At 44.2% G+C, this 18,785-nt stretch overlaps 1 pseudogene; it reads right to left on the bottom strand.

The window, feature by feature from the left end:
• Nucleotides 1-6,465: 6,465 nt before the first annotated feature.
• LOC103651834 (probable inactive purple acid phosphatase 24) lies at nucleotides 6,466-18,403 on the bottom strand (annotated as a pseudogene).
• Nucleotides 18,404-18,785: the final 382 nt, after the last annotated feature.

The raw sequence follows: 18,785 nt of genomic DNA, 5'->3' as shown, positions 1-18,785 counted from the left end.
CCCCTGCATGTCGTGTGTTTAGGTTTACCTTGCAAGGATAAAAACTCGATTCGAATCGTCTGCTTCTCGCAGCTAATGAGACTGCTTGATCCATTGTACTACATTGAGTAACAAGTGGAAATATGATGAGTTGATATAAGATGTGATTGCTAATAGTGCTTGCTACCATGTATGAATAGATAGTTCACTTTTAGCCTTAAGAGAGTCACACTTAATTTTGACCAAGTTAAAATCTTGATTTAGAAACTCAGCTAGTGCTTTTGGCAACCAAACCCCACAGCCAAACAGCTGCATGTCTAGAGGTAGAGGAGTAGACTCCTCACACCGGGTAAGTCTAGCTGAGTATTAGTATACTCAGCCTTGCTTGTGGCATAATTTTTACAGGTTCTCTGGAGGAGATGGTTGCTGGAATAACTTGGTCGTCCACCTTGCCACCAGGCTGGACCGTCGAGTGGGACCCTGCCTCGGCTGAGGAGGAGCATGAGGAGTGATGGGACAGGCTTCCCCATCTCTCCATTTATTTACCGTTAGTTATTTCCACTGCACTTCGAACAATGATGGTTACTTTTGCAAAAAAAACTTCGATGATGATAATGGTGATGTAATAATTTCATACTCTGACATGTATGGTTTTATGCTTTATTGTATTTGCTCTGTGACTCACCTTCGAGTGAGATTGTGGTACTTGATCCTGTCAGTGGCCGTGTCGGACTAGATCCGAGGGATTGACGGGTTATTCCCATTTAAGTGTGGTCTAGCCTCTAAGGCAGGGCTTAGGCACTTAAGTTGGAATAATTCGGGCAGTTCCACCACAGTGTGGAGCCACAACACAACAATGTCAAGGTCAACAGGCTTTACACCATTCAAATTGTTGTTTGGTGATGAAGCAATAACCCCAGAAGAAGCTAAAGCGGGATCAATAAGAACAGTGGCTTCGGCAGAGGACGAAGCTGATTATTCTGTGGCAAAAGATGCTATAGAAGGGATCAGGCTTCAGGCTGTGGAGAATATCAATAAATATCAAGCCGAAACAATAAAATGGCATGACAGAAAAGTTCGGTTAAAAAATATCAAGCCAGGACACTTGGTACTTCGGAGAGTTGCCAACCCAGATACAGTAGGCAAGCTACATTTAAAATGGGAAGGACCTTTTCTGGTAGTATCTTCATCAAGACCCGGTTCTTACAGATTGAAGGATATGGACGGCAACGACATTCCTAGATCTTGGAATGCGGATGAGCTTCGGCGATATTATGTGTAGCTTGATGTAATCTTTTTTATTTTTCCTATTTTTCCTATGGTACCCTTTTCCTTTCCAGAGGGGGAGAAAGGTTTTTAATGGGGCCATAGCATGTAATTTCTCTTTTTCTTATTTTAGTTCTACAAGAGCGATATTCCCCAAAGATGTAAATGTAAAAGCTGAGCATGCACCATCGAGTGCAAAGAGAAAAGAAAAAACAGGGAGAAGCTCGAAAGACGCCCCTAAGGGGATGCGGAGCACGACAAAGCTACAAAAAGCCGTTCCTAAGGGAGCGTAGCGTAAGTTTTCTGCTCAAAAGTCGTTCCTAAGGGAATGCAGAGCTTACAGCGAAAAGTCAACGCTGATTCCGCCGAAGTATAAGGCAAAGCGCGAAAAGTCAACGCGATACCGCCGAAATAGAAGGCGAAGAAGTTCAAAAGATGTTCCTAAGGGAATGCAGAACTTACAGTGAAAAGTCAGCGCTGATACACCGAAAAATAAGCGGTGATGCCGAAAAATAAACGACAAAGAGACTTTGGTTGTTCCTAAGGGAACGAAGGTTTTGGTTATGGCTTCGTATGTGTGGGTTTGGACATTCATTTGCAAGATACATTACATCATACATTTGCATTCAAAAACATTCATTTAGACATACATAGGATCATCATCATCATCATAGCATAAACAGTTATTTCGGTTCTAAAGAGAAGGTTTCGGGAAAAAAAGCAGTTTTATGCTTCGCTGTGTACGAAAAGAAGAGAAGGTGTTTTTCGCCTTCGGCTCAAAAATCCTGATTTCGTTCACATCAAAGCACTTTACACATTGACGGAAAGGTAAGAATATATTACAAGGTATGGACAAGGTCCATGAAGTAAAATTTAGTTACATCATTCTTTACACAAATTATTACAAGAGTTTTTGAGTTTTTTCTACAGACTATTCAAGCTTCGTCTGTGTCCATGGAGCTTCGTCTTTCTACTCAGCTTTGGCCTCGGCTTCGTCATCCTATACATATTAAAGTACTGTAAGCAAAATTCAATTTCGAAGGAAGAGGTAAGTACAAGGTATGATTTTGTTACCGGCTTAAGGTGACTTCGAGCTTCATCACCAGCTTTACTTCGTCCACCTTTTGTCCATACCAATTTTATAAATCTATTGGCTATGCTCCGGGCAAAGTTGGGAATGTTATCCAAATCTGCTGGTGTTAAGTTGAAATTGGGTCTATTGATAATCTTTCCATGTTCGCAACCAGACTTCAGAAAAGCAACAGCTGTGCCCCGAGAAGCTACCAGGGCACAGAAGTCACCATGTCCAGCTATTACTTCGTCAAGGTCATCAATTTCACCTTCGATATGCTCGAAGGCACCTGGCAGGTCTTCAACCGAAGGAGTAAATTTCTCGCTGCTGGCTCCAACAAAATAGAACACCTGTTTCAGTCGTTGAACGCATCGATTGCTGAACTCCAGACACTTATTATGAAGGCTTGTCAATGATTTTTTCAAGTCTGAACTTTTTTGGACTTCGGCCTCAAGTTTTGCGTTAAGCTTCTGCTTTTCTTGATCAAAGCTTTCTGATTGTGAGAGAAGTTTCGTATTTAATTCTGTTATTTTAGATTCAGCTTCCGCCAGTAAGCCTTCGGTTCACCGAAGCTCGAAGTCTTTCTTCTCAATAACAGCTGATTGCTCTTTTATCTTGCTCTCCAAATTTCCAATTATAACTTCGTGCTTTTTATCTTCCAAGTCCTGCTGCATTTTCAAAGCTTTGCTCAGCAGCATACTCTGTACACAAACAACCTTCGTTAGAAAACATCTTTGTTACTAAAAATAATAAAAGTCAGAGAAAAATTGTTTACCTTGAAATTGGAATAAAACAAACTACCGACGATGTGCTGTCGTCGGTAGCGGCTGATATCTGTTTCGAGCTTCGGGAAACCGATACTCTTTGATAGAGTATCGATAACCTTTGTGCAAGTTTGATCCCGCATGCAGCCTAACCTTTCATCATCTATGCCACCAAAGAGAAGTGCTCTAGGCCAGTATCCGCAAGATATTGCATATTCTTTCAGCTCTTCTTTTTCAGCTTTTGTCAGTTCTTGACCAACTAAGTTTTGAAACATAAAAGCTTCATCTTCCGAAGGGTCTTCGGTTATTTCTTTCTTTCTCTCGGGCTCTGAGGCCGTAATCTCTTCGGTGGCTGCGGCAGCTTCTTCCGCGGCCATGTTTAATAGTATTTTATCTATATCAGCAACCATGCTTTCTAAATTAATGTCTTCGGCTCCGGCAGCTTCGGCATTTGTAGCTTCAGTAGCTGTTGTGCTCTCAACAGCTCGAGCCTTCGGAGCTGAAGCTTGGGGTGGTGTCCCTTCGATGGCTTCTATCACAGTAATGATTCTTTGCTTCTTTGGCCTACCCGCCTTCTTCGTTTTCGCGGGCTCCTTGTCCTTCTGAAAAAGCTTCGTCAGATATGGCCCTAATGGACTCAGCTTGACAGGCAAGGATTCAGTCATTACCTTCAAAATTTCTTCCACATCGGTCGTAGAGGGTGATGCAACAGTTTTTTCTTCTTCGTCAATTGCTTTTTGCTTCGGAGTCGAAGCTTTTCTCTTCTTTGAAACACCCGTTTTTGGTTCAGGTTCCAGCTTTTTCTTCTTTGGTTGTTCTTCATCGTCTTTATTCAGAACATCAGCCACTCTTTTCCTTTTTTGTCCTTCGGCACCCTTGTCTAGCCGCTCGTAATCAGGATATTCAAAGCCTAGTGCATCCATTACTCGGTTTAACCTTCGCTTCGGACGGGTGCCGAAGGCTGCGGTCATCAACCGATCTTCTTTTTTAGAGTAATTGCCAAGTATTTCATTGCACATTACTTCGATTGTGTCCAGCCATTCTTGGCAAGGCACTTTGAAATGTTTCTTGAATTTGTAATGGTAAGGCAATTGAACAAGCTCCCCTTCCTTCTTTTTTCCTTCAAGCTTCGGCATGGCCCACTCTTTCATAGTTGGAAACACTTTGAAAGCCAAAAATTCTTGCACTAGGTCCCTAGTGCTGATGTGCTCCGCAATAACTCTAAATTCAGCCAGAGCAATTTGGGTTGGACCCTCTAGTGTCATGTTGCACGGGGGTCTAGTCTCTCCGAAGATCAACTCTAGTGGACTCTGAACCAGCTTTTCCTTATCTTCATCAACTTTGACGTAAAACCATTCAGACTTCCAATCAGCTGGCCACTTGCTACGGTAACTGATTACTGGAAACTTTGTAGTCTTGCGGTAGGCAAAATTGTAACAGCCAAAGTTTTCATGTAGCCCATCTCCTCTAGCCTTGGTCTGGTAATAAAGCTCATGCACTCGGCAGAAACCTTAGGCAAATGGTTCCACCCCTTGGCTTCGGAGAGCCCAAATATAAACACTAAGCCTAACGATAGCGTTAGGAGTTAACTGATGAAGGTAGATCCCAAACTTCTTCAGCACATCAGCGATCATCTTGTTCAAAGGGAATCTTAAACCAGCTTTAAAGAAACTTTTGAAGATCACTACTTCATCTTTTCCTGGTTTCGGAGTAGTATCTTCTCTGCCAAAACGAATCAACTCTTTCTTCGCTTCGCTTAAATAGCCTAGGTTCAACATCTTAGGTAAGTCACCTTTAGAGATGGTGGATTTTCTGAAATCCAGATGGCTGGGTTTACTCGGCACTGCGCTGCTATAATCATCTTCAGACTCAGTCTCCTCAATATCAGCCTGCTCTGCCTCAGTGGCAGGTACATCCTCCGATGTTACTAGCCCAGACCGCTTCATCGCTTTGGAAATCGGAACAGTCTCAGTAGCTTCGGTTTCATCCCCCTCACGATCAACCCTAGCAGTGGAACGAACTCTTGCCATTTGATTATGAATTTCTTGAAATTTTTGTTGTTGACTTTTTTGATTTTTCCGAAGCTCTTCCTCTTGTGACGAAGCAGATTCAAAAGTGGCGCTTCGTTTGAACACGATGATCAAGCTTCGGCTATGGTTAAATTTTTGGCAGCAAAACAGTGCAATAGCAATGAATGTTGTGGTAACTTCACATCTACCCGTCTGTTTATATAGTGCCGTAGGTGGGAAGGTGAATCGTCAAGATCTCTCACACCGAACAAACAGTTACCCGCACTCGCTGAACGGTGGGCCACAAGGTCCGAAAGGGTGAATCGCCAGAGCGCGCGTAAATGCTGCAAGATGGAGCCACCTCGAGCATGGATTATTTTAATCGTTTCTCGCCAACGAGCTCAGGGAAGGTGTTTTTCGGATCTTCGGTATCCTGAAGCCTAGAAGACTTTTTCACGGATCAAGCTCGTTACAAAAAACGATCTAGCACCGCGAAGGGCTACTGTTGGGGGTATGCTTCATAGCCGAAGATCCTAAAGAAAGAGAACACCTTCCGCAGATCCTATCAGAAGCAGCGCCGAAACTATCACCTATAAAGTTTCGGCACAGTGACAGATCTCAAGACGAAGGGGTGAACCGACTTAAAGATGAAATGACTTAAAAGACCTGCAATGTTTTGTGTCATTATTATAGTCGACTGTAAGGGGCATAGATGTAATTTTACACAGGCTGCGCCCTGTGCCTATAAATAGATGAACAGTGCCCCTGTACTGTTCACGCAATCCTGCAGTTACTGGTACATTACGCTGGAATTATTGCTTTCTGCCAAGACGAAGGTACAAATGTACCTAAATATTATGTCTTAATATCTGAGTTCATATAATAAAACTAGGTGAGTGTCCGTGCGTTGCAACGAAAATATATAATACCATGGCAAGTTATATATGTGTGTTTTATACTGTTATTAGAAATTGTTTCGTAATCCATTTGTGATCCTAGCATGTATAAATTTTATTATCTTAATCTAGCTATTTCACCTCTACATAGTACAGTGCTCGTGTGTTGCGATGGCATACAGTCATATTTAATGAGGCGGGGATATAGAATTGCTCATATGTTACTTTCTATTCATGCTTAAAGTATTCAGGCAGAACCGTGCACCACGGTATGCTATGGATGACTACACTAAGGCCTTAAGGAGTAGTAGAGATAGAGATATCTTAAGTCCAGGAACCCTATTTGGAACGCTGGTTTTACTTCCGGTAGTTTCAGAAATTTAGAACTCACAAAACTGTAAATTGTAACTCAAGTTCAGGAGCCCTTGTTAGGCTGTTAGCTACAACTACAAAATGACACTTGTGGATCAATATACTTCACAGAGGGAGAAAGAACTATCATGTGGAAATGTCATAAAGAACCATACACCACACAGATAAGTATAGAACTTAGACAACACACTGATGTGTAATTCAACGCCATCTTTTATATAGCATAACAATAATATAAGCAAGTAGCTCCAGCTCCATCTTTTGCATGCACTACAGCTATGGTTAAACTGGCTTGTTCCGTAGCCTCCTTGCCGGATCAGGCTTCACAATTCTAAATTGGTCCAAAACCTCCATCGTACTTGAGCTTACAAACTAAAGAAGAGAGATTAACAATTGTTCAGAGTGAAATGCCCAAATGGCCCTCTTTTTGAATTTTCTAGTATTTTCGTTATTCAATGCCCCACATCAATCTCCAAAGTACTAATTCAAACATGTGAAAGGAGAGAAAATATTGCGAAAAGGAAAGAAAATACAAAAACTGACCTGAACCAGCATATCACCTCTTGTGGCATGCACCCTGGCATACCCGAATTCTGAAACTCTTGATAAGCTCCACTTGTTCAACTGATATCAAGGCAAGATTTTGTTAACGAGCATGTACAGTATTGGATATCAATTTAAGGTTATGAACTTAAAAGTATATCTCAAATCTGAATGTTCATTGAATAATTATTACAAGAAATCTCATGTATACCATCTTAAAGATCAAGCACTACTTGCTTTGGACTACAAAAGACTTGTTACTATAGTTCTTACCACAATCCTAGGGAACTTGTCCAAGCTAAATCCTCCAGCTCTAACAGTGGCATGAACGGGTGCAGTATATTTGCTGTTGTCATAAGTATCAATTCCACTTGCATCCTTCTTTGGCTTGCCTTTGCATCTATTCTTGTATACTGCACAAGTCCTCTCATAGTTGTGTACATGGCCAAAGAAAACCAAATCCACCTACTCAACCAAAAACCAAAACATGCTACTATGGTTAGTGTATTGTGGTCAGCTGGTCATTTCTTTTCATACCAGCCTGAGGTAGTTAAGTTTGAGTTCCAAGCGTGATTTCTTACCTGGTCCTTGAGCAAGAGTGGCTCAACGGAGGCTACAAATGTTAGATCTACATTAACTGGTATTCCGACATGGGATGAGTACATCGGTCTATGCCTGCAATTTTCATTGAAGTATGGTGATTATGTTTCTTGGATCTGAATAGCACATATTACAGGTTTAAGAGAAACAAAGTATAAAATGAAAGGACTCTTGTTGGGTCCGCATGATCTGTCCATAGACAAGCTACTTGAAAACATACTTATGTAACAAAACTCACCCAATGAAAATTATCCACGGTGTCCTCGATCTATTGACTGATGACAAATCTTAATTCATCCATTTGTACTATTCAAACAATAAACTTTTCAGAGAAACAATACATATATTTCGAAGTCTGAACAATACATGAAAAGTTCCAATTGATTATATACCTGCTCCGACATCTCTGACCACTTATGCTCAGTTGACATCACGACAAAGTGAACGCTCCCTTGCTCAATTGAATACCATGGCTTATCCTTACTAACAGCTGGCATGCGGAAATATGACTCATATGCAACTCCACATTCGCCACCTGAATCTGGGGTCACATATACAGAACCAGACTCGGCATAATCCCTGAGGCAGACAATGCAAGTCCATGGTCAATGATGGTGCATTTCACAATGCAATTCAACTGTTCAGATTACACTGCAAACATAAGATTTTAAAAGTATCAATTACCTTTCATGATTACCAATAGCGGTTGAAAGGGAATTAGGCTTACACCTAGTTCCTAAATAATTTTGGTGGTTGAATTGCCCAACACAAATAATTGGACTAACTAGTTTACTCTAGTGTACAAGTTATACAGGTGCCAAAGGTTCACACTTAGCCAATAAAAAGACCAAGTATTGTGTTCAACAAAAGAGCAAAGGGACAACCGAAGGCACCTCTGGTCTGGCGCACCGGACTGTCCGGTGCACCACCGGACATGTCCGGTGCACCAGAGGACTCCAACTCAAACTCGTCGCCTTTGGGAAATTCCAGAGGCAACTCCGCTATAATTCACCGGACTGTCCGGTGTACACCGGACAGTGTCCGGTGCTCCAAGGAAGAGCAGCCTCAGGAACTCGCCAGCTTCGGGAATTCACTTCAGCTGCTCCGCTATAATTCACCGGACTATCCGATGTACACCGGACTGTCCGGCGTAACGGCGGAGCAACGGCTACTTCTGGCGCCAACGGCTACCTGCGGCGCATTAAATACGCGCCAGCGCGCGCAGAGGTCAGGCACGCCCATGCTGGCGCACCGGACACTCTACAGTACATGTTCGGTGCGCCACCGGACATCCAGGCGGGCCCAGAAGACAGAGCTCCAACGGTCGGAACCCAACGGTTTTGGTGACGTGGGTGGGACACCGGACTGTCCGGTGTGCACCGGACTGTCCGGTGCACCATACGACAGCCAGCCTGCACCAAACGGCTAGTTTGGTGGTTGGGGCTATAAATACCCCAACCACCCCACATTCAAGTCATCCAAGTTTTCCAGCTTCCAACCACTATACAAGAGCTAGCATTCATTGCAAAGCACACCAAAAGAGATCAAATCCTCTCCCAACTTCACACAAAGCCTTAGTGACTAGAGAGAGTGATTTGTAGTGTTCATTTGAGCTCTTGCGCTTGGATCACTTCTTTTCTTTGGCATTCTTTCTTGTGATCAAACACTCACTTGTAATCGAGGCAAGAGACACCAATTGTGTGGTGGTCCTTGCGGGAAGTTTTGATTCCCAAGTGATTTGAGAAGAGAAGCTCACTCGGTCCGAGGGACCGTTTGAGAGAGGGAAGGGTTGAAAGAGACCCGGCCTTTGTGGCCTCCTCAACGGGGAGTAGGTTTGCGAGAACCGAACCTCGGTAAAACAAATCCACGTGTCACACTCTTCATTTGCTTGCGATTTGTTTTGCACCCTCTCTCGCGGACTCGTTTTTATTTCTAACGCTAACCCGGCTTGTAGTTGTGTTTATATTTGTAAATTTCAGTCTTGCCCTATTCACCCCCCCTCTAGGCGACTATCAATTGGTATCAGAGCCCGGTGCTTCATTAGAGCCTAACCGCTCGAAGTGATGTCGGGAGATCACACCAAGAGGGAGATGGAGACCGGCGACAAGCCCACTACGAGTCATGGGAGCACTTCATCGGAAGAGTCCCGCACCAAGAGGAAGGAGAAGAAGAAGGACTCCTCCAAAGGGAAGAAGTCTTCTTCACACTCCAAAGGGAAGGAGAAGAAACCCTCTTCTCACCACAAAGAGAAGAAGGAGAAATATTCTTCCCACAAGCCGCATCGGAGTGGGGACAAGAAGAAGAGGATGAGGAAGGTGGTCTACTATGAGACCGATTCCTCATCAACATCCACCTCCGGCTCCGACGCGGCATCTGTCACTTCTAAGCGCCAAGAGCGCAATAAGTATAGTAAGATTCCCCTACGCTACCCTCGCATTTCTAAACATACACCTTTACTTTCCGTCCCATTAGGCAAACCACCAACTTTTGATGGTGAAGATTACGCTAGGTGGAGTGATTTAATGCGATTTCATCTAACCTTGCTCCACAAAAGTATATGGGATGTTGTTGAGTTTGGTGCACAGGTACCATTCGTAGGGGATGAAAATTATGATGAGGATGAGGTGGCCCAAATCGAGCACTTCAACTCCCAAGCCACAACCATACTCCTCGCCTCTTTAAGTAAGGAGGAATACAACAAGGTGCAAGGGTTGAAGAATGCAAAGGAGATTTGGGACTTACTCAAGACCGCGCACGAAGGTGATGAACTCACCAAGATCACCAAGCGGGAAACGATCGAGGGGGAGCTCGGTCGCTTCCGTCTTCGCCAAGGGGAGGAGCCACAAGATATGTACAACCGGCTCAAAACCTTGGTGAACCAAGTGCGCAACCTCGGGAGCAAGAAGTGGGATGACCACGAGGTGGTTAAGGTTATTCTAAGATCTCTCATTTTCCTTAACCCCACTCAAGTTCAATTAATTCGTGGTAATCCTAGATACACACTAATGACTCCCGAGGAAGTAATCGGGAATTTTGTGAGCTTTGAATGTATGATTAAAGGCTCAAAGAAGATCAACGAGCTTGATGAACCCTCCACGTCCGAAGCACAACCGGTGGCATTCAAGGCGACGGAGGAGAAGAAGGAGGAGTCTACACCGAGTAGACAACCAATTGACGCCTCCAAGCTCGACAATGAGGAGATGGCTTTAATCATCAAAAGCTTTCGCCAAATCCTCAAGCAACGGAAGGGGAAGGATTACAAATCCTGTTCCAAGAAGGTTTGCTACAAATGTGGTAAGCCCGGTCACTTTATTGCTAAATGTCCATTATCAAGTGACAGTGACAGGGACAACGACAAGAAGGGAAAGAGGAGAGAAAAGAAGAGGTACTACAAGAAGAAGGGCGGTGATGCCCATGTTTGCCGGGAGTGGGACTCGGACGAGAGCTCCACCGACTCCTCCTCCGACGAGGACGCCGCCAACATCGCCATCACCAAGGGACTCCTCTTCCCCAACGTCGGCCACAAATGCCTCATGGCAAAGGACGGCAAAAAGAAGAAGGTTAAATCCAAATCCTCCACTAAATATGAGTCTTCTAGTGATGATAATGTTAGTGATGAGGAGGATAACTTGCGTACCCTTTTTGCCAATCTTAACATGGAACAAAAGGAAAAGTTAAATGAATTGATTAGTGCTATTCATGAAAAAGATGACCTTTGGATTCCCAAGAGGATTTTCTAATTAAAGAAAACAAGAAACATGTTAAGGTTAAGAATGCTTATGCTCTAGAGGTAGAAAGATGTGAGAAATTATCTAGTGAGCTAAGCACATGCCATGACACTATTGACAACCTTAGAAATGAAAATGCTAGATTAATTGCTAAGGTTGATTCTCATGTTTGTGATGTCTCAATTCCCAATCTTAGAAATGATAATGATGATTTGCTTGCTAAGATTAAGGAATTGAATGATTCTCTTGCTAGCCTTAGAGTACAAAATGAAAATTTGATTGCTAAGGCTAAAGATTTTGATGTTTGCAAAACTACTATTTCCGACCTTAGAACTAAGAATGATATGTTGCATGCTAAGGTTGTAGAACTAAAATCTTGCAAACCCTCTACATCTACCGTTGAGCACACTTCTATTTGTACTAGATGTAGAGATGTTGATATCAATGCTATTCATGATCACATGGCTTTAATTAAACAACAAAATGATCATATAGCATTATTAGATGCTAAAATTGCCGAGCATAACTTAGAAAATGAAAAGTTTAAATTTGCTAGAAGTATGCTCTATAATGGGAGACGCCCTGGCATCAAGGATGGCATTGGCTTCCAAAGGGGAGACAATGTCAAACTTAGTGCCCCTCCTAGAAATTTGTCTAACTTTGTTAAGGGCAAGGCTCCCATGCCTCAGGATAACGAGGGTTACATTTTGTACCCTGCCGGTTATCCCGAGAGCAAAATTAGGAGAACTCATTCTAGGAAGTCTCACTCTGGCCCTAATCATGCCTTTATGTATAAGGGTGAGGCATCTAGCTCTAGGCAACCAACCCGTGCCAAGTTGCCTAAGAAGAAAACTCCTAATGCATCAAATGATCATAGCATTTCATTTAAGACTTTTGATGCATCTTATGTTTTGACTAACAAATCCGGCAAGGTAGTTGCCAAGTATGTTGGGGGCAAACACAAGGGCTCCAAGACTTGTGTTTGGGTACCCAAAGTTCTTGTTTCTAATGCCAAAGGACCCAAAACCGTTTGGGTACCTAAAGTCAAGAACTAAAATTGTTTTGTAGGTTTATGCATCCGGGGGCTCAAGTTGGATACTCGACAGCGGGTGCACAAATCACATGACAGGGGAGAAGAAGATGTTCTCCTCATATGAGAAAAACCAAGATCCCCAACGAGCTATCACATTCGGGGATGGAAATCAAGGTTTGGTCAAAGGATTGGGTAAAATTGCTATATCACCTGACCATACTATTTCCAATGTTTTTCTTGTAGATTCTTTAGATTACAATTTGCTTTCTGTATCTCAATTATGTCAAATGGGCTACAACTGTCTCTTTACTGATGTAGGTGTCACTGTCTTTAGAAGAAGTGATGATTCAATAGCATTTAAGGGTGTGTTAGAGGGTCAGCTATACTTGGTAGATTTTGATAGAGCTGAACTCGACACATGCTTAATTGCTAAGACTAACATGGGTTGGCTCTGGCATCGCCGACTAGCCCACGTTGGGATGAAGAATCTTCATAAGCTTCTAAAGGGAGAGCACATTTTAGGACTAACAAATGTTCATTTTGAGAAAGACAGGATTTGTAGCGCATGCCAAGCAGGAAAGCAAGTTGGGTCCCATCATCCACACAAGAACATCATGACTAGTGACAGGCCACTGGAGCTCCTACACATGGACCTATTCGGCCCGATCGCTTACATAAGCATCGGCGGGAGTAAGTACTGTCTAGTTATTGTGGATGATTATTCTCGCTTCACTTGGGTGTTCTTTTTGCAGGAAAAATCTCATACCCAAGAAACCTTAAAGGGATTCTTGAGACGAGCTCAAAATGAGTTCGGCTTAAGGATCAAGAAAATTAGAAGCGACAATGGGACGGAGTTCAAGAACTCACAAATAGAAGGCTTCCTTGAGGAGGAGGGCATCAAGCATGAGTTCTCTTCTCCCTACACCTCACAAAAAAATGGTGTAGTGGAGAGGAAGAATCGAACTCTATTGGACATGGCAAGAACCATGCTTGATGAGTACAAGACACCGGATCGGTTTTGGGCCGAGGCGGTCAACACCGCCTGCTACGCCATCAACCGGTTATATCTACACCGAATCCTCAAGAAGACATGCTATGAACTCCTAACCGGTAAAAAGCCCAATATTTCATATTTTAGAGTCTTTGGTAGCAAATGCTTTATTCTTGTTAAAAGAGGTAGAAAATCTAAATTTGCTCCTAAGACTGTAGAAGGCTTTTTACTAGGATATGATTCAAACACAAGGGCATATAGAGTCTTTAACAAGTCCTCTGGACAAGTTGAAGTTTCTTGTGACGTTGTGTTTGATGAGACTAACGGCTCTCAAGTAGAGCAAGTTGATCTTGATGAGATAGGTGAAGAACAGGCTCCGTGCATCGCGCTAAGGAACATGTCCATTGGGGATGTGTGTCCTAAGGAATCCGAAGAGCCTCCACATACACAAGATCAACCATCCTCCTCCACGCAACCATCTCCACCAACCCAAAATGAGGACGAGGCTCAAGTTGATAAAGAGGAAGAACAAAATGATGAGCCACCTCAAGATGACGGCAATGATCAAGGGGGAGATGCAAATGATGAAGACAAGAAGGATGAAGAACCAAGGCCGCCACACCCAAGAGTCCACCAAGCAATTCAACGAGATCACCCCGTCGACACCATCCTCGACGACATTCATAAGGGGGTAACCACTAGATCTCGGGTTGCACATTTTTGTGAGCATTACTCTTTTGTTTCCCCTATTGAGCCACATAGGGTAGAGGAAGCACTTCAAGATTCGGATTGGGTGGTGGCGATGCAAGAGGAGCTCAACAACTTCACTAGGAATGAGGTATGGCATTTAGTTCCACGTCCTAACCAAAATGTTGTAGGAACCAAGTGGGTCTTCCGCAACAAACAAGACGAGCATGGTGTGGTGACAAGGAACAAAGCTCGACTCGTGGCCAAGGGGTATTCACAAGTCGAAGGTTTGGATTTTGGTGAAACCTATGCACCCGTAGCTAGGCTTGAGTCAATTCGCATATTATTAGCCTATGCTACTTACCATGGCTTCAAGCTTTACCAAATGGACGTGAAGAGTGTCTTCCTCAATGGACCAATCAAGGAGGAGGTCTATGTTGAGCAACCTCCCGGCTTTGAAGATAGTGAGTATTCTAACCATGTCTATAGGCTCTCTAAGGCGCTTTATGGGCTCAAGCAAGCCCCAAGAGCATGGTATGAATGCCTTAGAGATTTCCTTATTGCAAATGGCTTCAAAGTCGGCAAGGCCGATCCTACTTTATTCACTAAAACTCTTGACAAAGATTTGTTTGTATGCCAAATTTATGTTGATGATATTATATTTGGGTCTACTAACGAATCTACATGTGAAGAATTTAGTAGGATCATGACACAGAAATTCGAGATGTCTATGATGGGGGAGTTGAAGTATTTTCTAGGATTCCAAGTCAAGCAACTCCAAGAGGGCACCTTCATTAGCCAAACGAAGTACACTCAAGACATTCTAACTAAGTTTGGAATGAAGGATGCTAAGCCCATCAAGACTCCCATGGGAACAAATGGGCATCTCGACCTCGACACGGGAGGTAAATCCGTCGATCAAAAGGTATACCGGTCGATGATTGGTTCATTACTTTATTTATGTGCATCTCGACCGGACATTATGCTTTCCGTATGCATGTGTGCAAGATTCCAAGCCGACCCTAAGGAATCACACCTTACGGCCGTAAAACGAATCTTGAGATACTTGGCTTATACTCCTAAGTTTGGGCTTTGGTACCCTCGGGGATCCACATTTGATTTGATTGGTTATTCGGATGCCGATTGGGCGGGGTGTAAGATTAATAGAAAAAGCACATCGGGGACTTGCCAGTTCTCGGGAAGATCCTTGGTGTCTTGGGCTTCAAAGAAGCAAAATTCGGTCGCTCTTTCTACTGCCGAAGCCGAGTACATTGCCGCAGGCCATTGTTGCGCGCAATTGCTTTGGATGAGGCAAACCCTGCGGGATTATGGTTACAAACTAACCAAAGTTCCCCTCCTATGTGATAATGAGAGTGCAATCCGCATGGCGGATAATCCCGTTGAGCATAGCCGCACTAAACACATAGCCATTCGGTATCATTTTCATAGGGATCACCAACAAAAGGGGGATATCGAGATTGCATACATTAACACTAAAGATCATTTAGCCGATATTTTTACCAAGCCTCTTGATGAACAAACTTTTACCAAACTTAGGCATGAGCTCAATATTCTTGATTCTAGGAATTTCTTTTGCTAAACTTGCACACATAGCTCATAAGTATACCTTTGATCATGTCTCTTTTATATATGCTATGACTAATGTGTTTTCAAGTATATTTCAAACCAAGTCATAGGTATATTGAAAGGAATTGGAGTCTTCGGCGAAGACAAAGGCTTCCACTCCACTCTACTACTCATCCTTCGCCGTCGCTCCGCATCATCTCTCCAACTTTGGTATAATCTTCACTCATTTATTTTATGACCAAAGGAGGAGAAAGTACTTCTAAGGGCTCTAATGATTCCGTTTTTGGCGATTCATGCCAAAGGGGGAGAAAATATTGGCCCAAAGCAAAAGGACCGCACCACCACCCTAATTTTTAAAATTAATGATTTTCAATTGGTAAATTTCAAATTGGTATCTCTTTGTGTTCTAAAGGGGGAGCAAGTAGTATTTTCAAAACGTGATATCTCAAAACCCTCTTGAACACTAAGAGGAGAATTTATTTGAGGGGGAGTTTTGTTTAGTCAAAGGAAAAGCATTTGAAACAAGGGGAGAAAATTTTAAACTTGAAAATGCTTTGCAAAAATCTTATTCATCTACCTTTGACTATGTTGCAAAAGGACTTTGAAAAGGATTTATAAAAAGAATTTGCAAAAACAAAACATGTGGTGCAAGTGTGGTCCAAAATGTTAAAAAAATAAAGAAACAATCCATGCATATCTAGTAAGTAACATTTATTGGCTCAATTCCAAGCAACCTTTGCACTTACATTATGCAAACTAGTTCAATTATGCACTTCTCTATTTGCTTTGGTTTGTGTTGGCATCAATCACCAAAAAGGGGAGATTGAAAGGGAATTAGGCTTACACCTAGTTCCTAAATAATTTTGGTGGTTGAATTGCCCAACACAAATAATTGGACTAACTAGTTTGCTCTAGTGTACAAGTTATACAGGTGCCAAAGGTTCACACTTAGCCAATAAAAAGACCAAGTATTGTGTTCAACAAAAGAGCAAAGGGACAACCGAAGGCACCTCTGGTCTGGCGCACCGGACTGTCCGGTGCACCACCGGACATGTCCGGTGCACCAGAGGACTCCAACTCAAACTCGTCGCCTTCGGGAAATTCCAGAGGCAACTCCGCTATAATTCACCGGACTGTCCGGTGTACACCGGACAGTGTCCGGTGCTCCAAGGAAGAGCGGCCTCTGGAACTCGCCAGCTTCGGGAATTCACTTCAGCTGCTCCGCTATAATTCACCGGACTGTCCGGTGTAATGGCGGAGCAACGGCTACTTCTGGCGCCAACGGCTACCTGCGGTACATTAAATATGCGCCAGCGCGCGCAGAGGTCAGGCACTCCCATGCTGGCGCACCAGACACTCTACAGTACATGTCCGGTGCGCCACCGGACATCCAGGCGGGCCCAGAAGACAGAGCTCCAACGGTCGGAACCCAACGGTTTTGGTGACGTGGGTGGGGCACCGGACTGTCCGGTGTGCACCGGACTGTCCGGTGCACCATACGACAGTCAGCCTGCACCAAACGGCTAGTTTGGTGGTTGGGGCTATAAATACCCCAACCACCCCACATTCAAGTCATCCAAGTTTTCCAGCTTCCAACCACTATACAAGAGCTAGCATTCATTGCAAAGCACACCAAAAGAGATCAAATCCTCTCCCAACTTCACACAAAGCCTTAGTGACTAGAGAGAGTGATTTGTAGTGTTCATTTGAGCTCTTGCGCTTGGATCACTTCTTTTCTTTGGCATTCTTTCTTGTGATCAAACACTCACTTGTAATCGAGGCAAGAGACACCAATTGTGTGGTGGTCCTTGCGGGAAGTTTTGATTCCCAAGTGATTTGAGAAGAGAAGCTCACTCGGTCCGAGGGACCGTTTGAGAGAGGGAAGGGTTGAAAGAGACCCGGCCTTTGTGGCCTCCTCAACGGGGAGTAGGTTTGCGAGAACCGAACCTCGGTAAAACAAATCCGCGTGTCACACTCTTCATTTGCTTGCGATTTGTTTTGCACCCTCTCTCGCGGACTCGTTTTTATTTCTAACGCTAACCCGGCTTGTAGTTGTGTTTATATTTGTAAATTTCAGTCTCGCCCTATTCACCCCCCCTCTAGGCGACTATCAGCGGTCATGTAGGGAACTCGAGAAGCGACTGGTGCTATGAGGTTTAGGAAGAAATCCCATTCAACCAAACGCCAGGTCATTTGAGGCAAAGACGCACACCACACCAGCTGGATACACCCCAATAATAAAGAAACCCTACTCCTAGCCTGAGAACTAAGAAACAGTACCTCGCGTTTGCCACGGCGGGGACGTGGCCGGCGCTGGTGAAGGCAGCGGCGAGGAGGATGCCCCAGCGGCGACCGGATCCGGCTCCATCACTGCGATCTGTGAGGCTATATAGAAGAGATTAGGATTGGGCAAATTGAATTTCGCATGGGAGGATGTCTTTGTACTTGACGATTGCTTAAGCTTGCCATCAGGGACATCTGCGACAACAAGCAAAAGCATGCACCTGTGTCACTTGCTTCTTCTCGCAGAGCAGGAAGCCAGCAGGGAAAAAAGACGAAGAAAAAATCAGATGTAGAGCCAACCTGGCTGGCGAGGAGGATGCCCCAGCGGCGACCGGATCCGGCTCCATCGCTGCGATCTGGTGGTCAGGGAAGAGGGCATCCTCATCGCTGCGATCTGGTGGCCTGTTGAAGGAGGTTGAACTCCATGAGTGGGGCATGGACCTCCGCTGGAGAGCGAGGGACGCGAGCATGATGTTGCGGAGGCTTATCGTGATGAATGAGGAGGCAACGGAAGGGCACTCAAGGGCGTCATCGTCCCCAGTCACGCGGGTGGCGAATCGGGCCATGGTTGTCGAGTCCCCGGCCTCCATCATGGAGGCTTGGAGGGGATAGAGGTGCTCCAAGCATACTCTTCGCCAAGATCTGGTATGCCGCTGCGCCAGCCGGAACAGGGCTTCTGAGAGAGAAACGATGGACCTGGTCGGCTCGCCAGCGGACGTCCCTCGGCGGTGAGGGGCTCGCCAGCGGAGGTCCCACAGCGGGGCGAGCGTGAGAGGAGGGTCGAGGCATTTGCTGCAGATCACTTATGCACGGTGAACTAATACGAAGGAAGTAGCATAGAAAACAACTAGAGCAGAAAATAAAAATAAAACTTGCACTACATCCATTTAACTATAGAAGCACTCTGAGCCAAAGATGATGATAGGCTACCAAGAATGACATCATGCACATACCTGTCTTTGGCTAGGCTGGTTC

The sequence above is a fragment of the Zea mays genome, chromosome 3 (assembly GCF_902167145.1).
Source record: "Zea mays cultivar B73 chromosome 3, Zm-B73-REFERENCE-NAM-5.0, whole genome shotgun sequence".
Classification (NCBI taxonomy): domain Eukaryota; kingdom Viridiplantae; phylum Streptophyta; class Magnoliopsida; order Poales; family Poaceae; genus Zea; species Zea mays.
The sequence above is the reverse complement of the archived record's forward strand: the minus strand, read 5'-3'. Positions and strand labels throughout refer to the sequence as shown.